The sequence below is a fragment of the Orycteropus afer genome, unplaced genomic scaffold, assembly GCF_000298275.1.
Source record: "Orycteropus afer afer isolate SDZICR_OR568_19922 unplaced genomic scaffold, OryAfe1.0 scaffold00304, whole genome shotgun sequence".
Classification (NCBI taxonomy): Eukaryota; Metazoa; Chordata; class Mammalia; order Tubulidentata; family Orycteropodidae; genus Orycteropus; species Orycteropus afer.
Genome location: NW_006921891.1, coordinates 3,874,677 through 3,880,853, shown reverse-complemented (window position 1 = coordinate 3,880,853; position 6,177 = coordinate 3,874,677).

Here is a 6,177-nt window from a genome sequence, read left to right as displayed (position 1 = left end):
CTACTTCCGTAGTGATACTGCCTCGGAAACCCAAGGAGGGGTCGCTATGAGTCGGGTCCGACTCGATGGCACACAACAACAACAGTACCTGTGAGCATGACCTTGTTTGGAAATATGGCCTTTTAAGATGTTATTAGTTAACGTGACGTCATAATGGAGTTGGATGAGTCCTAATGCAACGAGCGCTCTTCTTACACAAGAGAGCAGACACAGAGGGACACACAGGGGAAAGATGGCCATGTGAAGAGGCATCTGCAAACCAAGGAAGCCAACGACTGGCAGAAGCCATCTGGAGCTAGGCAGAGGCATGGGAGCTTCTCTCTCAAGAACCTTCAGAAAGAATCAACACACCCCATACCCTTAGACTTCTACTTCTCAAACTGTGAGCCAATAAATTTCTGTTCTTACAAGCCACCCAGTTTGTAGTATTTTGCCATAACAGCCCTAGGAAATTAAGATACTCTCCCCTCCTTTGAAGTACGAAGCAAAAATAATGGCCCGGCAGATCAAAGTAGACAGAACATTTAACCTCCAGCCTATGCAGTTACAAGCCATGCTACCATCCTGCTCGGTAGCTCGTTATAGAATTTCACAACTTCATGCTTTATAGTCTCTCCTGACTTTTGCTATGGAATAATCAAGATAACATGCACCTTGAACGTCCTGATGAGAGCAGCCACAAAAAGGACCCCTGGAGCCCCTGTGAAGAGGCACTGGAAGGTCCAACCCATGACCAAAGTCAATGGGTAGGCTTTCCAGTTCAGAAGTCCAAGGAGATGGACGCCTCGCCCATATAGTCTGAGTTGAAAAATAATTCAGAGTCTCCCGAACAAATGTGCTCCATGAGTTCAAACATCCTTTACAACAAAAAGATATTCACTTGTCATCATGTCAGCCTTGATTTTCTCATTCCAACTTTCTCTTAACAGAGGTGTTGACATTTTAATAGTACGGTAACCCATCTCTTGATGCTTACCTAAGTGTATTCCATGTCATGTCTACACACACACTCTGTGGAAAGTAATTCTCCTAATAAGGAGTATATGAAAAAGAGCACACATTCTACCCACCAATAATGTTCCTTTTTGTCCCTCACTTTATACAGTTCTGAAAGCCTTCACTAGCAGAGAAATTAATAAGAAATTAATGACCAAGGAATTGGTGTGGGTATTAGCACTAGGTTAATTCCAGGTAGCTCTCAGTCACTACCATGCTGAGTCCTAGGCCAAATCCTCTTTTTTTTTTTCCCATATCCTCTGGGGTATGGAAACTCAGGTTGATGTTAAATTTGCCAAAACCTAACTGAGATGACCAATGCACTGTCAAGATTGCACAATGTCACACCAAGCAAAAAAAAAAAAAAAAAAAGACTTAGAAAAAGAAATTCCTAAAAGTATGATAAACAACAAAGCAGCCACATATATATGGGTATATATATAGAGAGAGCTATATATTTATAGCAATACTATGAATATATTTAATTGCTAGACTCTTAAATTTCAGAAACATGGTCAATTTACTTATATATCCACACTTATCCCTTCTCTTCATGTGGGTTAAATAAACTTTAAGTGACTGATTTACTGCTATTTGGGTTTTTAATAGGAGATTGTCCCTATTATCAAACCATACAAACTACTGCCATTGAGTCCATTCTGACTTATAGAGACCCTAGAGGACAGAGTAGAACTGCCCAGAGGGTTTCCAAGGCTGTAAAGCTTTACAGAAGCAGACTACTTCATCCTTCTTCGGTGGAGCAGCTAGTGGGTTTGAACCGCTAACCTTTTGGTTAGCAGCCAAACGCTTTAACCACTGTGCCACCAGAGCTCCATAGGTGGAACATCTTTCAGGCCCTATGGAATGGTGTTTCTATCTTAGAACAGTAGAAATTGGGACTTTCAGAAGACTTCACGGCCGAGCTGGAAAACACTGGTAGTCAACTTTGGTTTTGGGAGCAGATCGCAGCCACCACTGAACTCAGAAGAAAGCTACTCTCATCTCAGATAAGCCTACTCTCTCGACTCAGTGAGCAAATGATCTAACAGAAATGCAATCAAAATGGGATGCTATATCTAAGATGAAGTCGCCACTGACATTTTAAATAACATAATGTAAGCACTCAGTGTCTTCACGTTCAACCATGGTTTACGATTTAATTTTGAGTTATGACAACCACAGAATAAACACATTATCCCATAGCCACATTACTGGTTAGTGCCCTGGCTGATTGGAGAAGCAGGGATGTCCATAACACACACTAACATGGGGCCCAACGGCATTCTGAAGGACTGGAAATTCACCCCACAATGTAAACTGCTGCTCACTCCAAAGGACGGCAGAGGAAAGTAAAACTGCTAAGTGATTCTTAAAACCAAATCCACTGCCATGGTGTTAATTTCTACTCACAGCAACCCTGTAGGACAGAACAGAACTGCCCCATAAGGTTTCCAAGGCTGTCAATCTTTATGGAAACAGATTGCTGCATCCTTCTCCCACAGATTGGCTGGTGGATTCAAACCTGTGCCACCAGGACTCCTAAGTGCACCTTGAACCAACAGTGTAAGTAATACACTGAGTAGGAGCAGGTGAACGAAAAGGTGTTCCAGTACCATCCTGCAGGTAATGCCTCTGAAAGGCAGTGACGTTACCTTCTGACTGACAGCAAGCTAAAGTCAGTTGCATAACTGGGAACAGACGACCAAGAATGTCTACGAACCCAGTATTAGGGGACCAGAAGGAATGACTGAAAAAAACAAACAACAGTGACAAGCAGAAAAGAGCCACGGCACTAGCCTCAAGGTTTAAAATAATTAATTAGCACAATAAGTCTATTGGGATAGTTGGCCATTTCATCTTTATTCTACGGAGTGCTGAATTAAAAAAAAAAAAAAAAACTGCTACCTAAAGTGAGAACCAGGAAAGACTTTTAATTTCACAAAACACCCACCTGGAGGAATTTGTGCGAATTGAATTAAACGGCTAACAAAGGCTTTTCTGTACTTCCACATCTGTCTAGAACACGCTCATTTCTAGTAATTGGATCTCTAGGACAGTCTTTAAAATAATCACACACTCGCCTGACCACGCAACCTGATTAATAATGAATGAACATTCATGAAAAGAATCACTTGAAAGGCTGGCAGATGTCTTTAGGGATAGAAATGCTTTCATGATAAAAATTAAGGGGGAAATGAGGGCAAGGTCACCCGGGTTGGTTAGTTTAATTGAAACCCAGTCTTCCAAATTTACTTAACAGAATGCTTAAATATACCTTCTGGAGGTTCATTTATGCAAGCAGACAAGACAAGCAAAAAGACACAAACGACATCGCAGCAACGCAATCCTGCTCTCTCGAGGAACAAGGCACTGTCCCACTCTTTCTTAGCAGTGAAGAAAACCACTCCAGTAGCCTCAGAAGGGCAATTTGTTCTATTGAAAGACTGATAAACAGGAAAAACAGGAAGCAGCCGGTACTTTTGTCCCTAATCATTCTTGTAGCATCTGCCTAGATTCTTACAGAGAGATCCGCGTGAATACCCACCAATGGACTGCACCCTAGTTCTTTTTGAAGAAACATCGCCGTAGGCAGAGGATGGGGACCCACGAAACGTCAGAAAGTCCACCAAGCCCAGATGGTGGGTGGCAGGCAGAGCTGGAGCAGTACTGTGTGTCTGTGAGCGCGTCAACAGTGAAACACAACAGGAAAATCGACGCGACAATTCCAGGAAGGCCAGCTCCGCCTCGTCCACTCGGCTGGGTTTGCCGCCAGACTGCCTCTGCTTTCCAGTTGCCTGTTCCACGGACCTCACCGTGACTTCCCTGTCCCCACACCCGCTCAACATTCATCTGCATCCAACTGCAAAGGCAGTTCAGGTCAGGTCGACACCCACTGCGTGGTCCAAAGAAATGATGACTTAGCACCGAGTTGTGCACTTCTGCTACCGGGCGCGGCAGAGGTCGCCTGCGGGGTCAGTATCCTGGGGCAGAGCGGGATGCCAGCTTTCCAGGCCGCGCACAGGGCAGGGGCGGCCCACCCCCCAGGGCCAGCAACGCAGCCGAATAGCCTCCCTCATGTCGGGTCCTCCTCCTAGCTTTGGATGCTGGCTTAAGATTTTATTATCAGCACTGTTATTATATTCTTCTTATTTTGTCTTTATCTTCTAGATTAAAATATTATGTTGGGGAGAAGTGTCTTGAAAAGTTACAGACACAATAAAGCAGAGTCATTTTTTTTCTTCCAGAAAAGTTGAGATGTGAATCTATCATCTTGATAAGCTATTAAAATACACGTAAATATGTATTTCACTTGTAGTTTAAAGACATGAAGACAGTTTCCATATATCCACACTTATATATATATATATTATGTACAGACATGTGTAATACACACATCTCATATACATCATATATAGGACGTACATTTGTCTGTGTGTATATAGGTGTATATTTGTATACATGTGCATGTATGTACGTGTGTAGGTGTATGCAGAAGGATCCCTGGTGGCACAGAGGTTAAGCACTCAGCTGCCAACCAAAAGGTTGGTAGTTTGTGCTCACCAGTCCCTCCGAGGGAGAAAAGACCTGGCGATCTGTTCCCATAAAGATGACAGCCTTGGAAACCCTACAGGCAGCGAATCAACGGCACACAGCAGCATGGGTAGATGTGTCTGTGGACGTAGGCGTGTATATATCAACTAGTCGCTATCGAATCAATTCTGACTCATGGTGCTCCCATGGGCGTCAGAGTAGAACTGCACTCCATGGGGTTTTCACGGGCACGACTCTTCAGAAGCAGATTGTCAGGCCTTTCTTCCAAGGCACCTCTGGGCAGGTTTGAACTGTTAACCTTTCGTTAGCAGTCAGCACCTTAACCATTTGTGCCACCCAGGGACTGTGTGTGTGTGTGTATATATATATGTGTGTGTATACACACACATACACACACACATATATACACATACACACACATACACACACACAGGCATATGAGCAAATCTATGATGGAGATTTCACATTTCAGCCTCCAAAGTGGCAAAGAAAGGGAGAAAGTGTGAATTGAGAATGGAAAACAGTCTTTCAAAAACTGATTGTCTGAAGGAAAACAAGGAAGTAGGTGTCTCAAAAGTGAAAACGAAATGTGTCCAGCACTGCAATTCTTTCGAGGATGTTGCTTATCAGGAGGCAAGACAAGAAATTACAACTAATCATCAGGAAACGTTGGAAAAAACCCAACTGATTGTAAACCTGTACAAGTCAAGTCATACACTAGACGTTTGGACTCCATCAAAGGTGTTTGAAAAACAAGTCTTGATAAAGTGGGAGGCAGGAACTGCTTCCTCGTGGTGCCACTTTCCCCGTTGCAACGTCTACTTTCATGCCGTTGCAACACCTCACAGTTATGGAATGGACCTTGGATGTTACGACATAAAAATGCAGCCATATGTCTCTTGGTTTATGTCTCTCTAAATCATAATTCCATTTGTCTTTTAACAATAAATAAAGCAATTCTTCAACTTCACATAAGGATGCCTTCCTTAAGAGGTCCTCATTGTTCACATAAGAGACATGCATATATCACCAAATACAAATTTAAAGAATCTTTCATCCAGGGATTTTAAAGCATTGCCTTGTTAAAATGACATTAAAATTGTCAGCATTTCTGCTAGTCATGCCTCACTTGCCCATGTTTTGGCACTGCAATGGGAAATTAGCTTGAACAGCCCAAACTGAAACCTCAGGAAACAAACATTTACTCCACCCTATAAAAAAATTCAGAAAATTAAAAACAACAAAAAATGCACTTCTGGTTTATAATCTCTAAGGAGCATAACTGACAGCCTCTGTATGAAATGTCCCACCATCAGAGGGTCTCAGACATTTCAATTCTTTTATATTTTAAGTAGACATTCAGCTGCCAACCAAAAGGTCGGCAGTTCCAACCCATCAGCCACTCCACAGAAGAAAGATGAGGCAGTCTGCTTCCATAAAGATGACAGCCTAGGAAACCGTATGGAGTAGTTCTACTCTGTCCTACAGGGTTGCTATGAGTCGGAATCAGTTGGATAGCAACTGGTTTTATAAACATTTCAAGGAGCTCTGGTAGCATAGTGCCTAAGGCACTTGACTGCTAATCAGAAGGCTGGCGGTTCAAACCCACCAGCCACTCCTCAGAAGGAA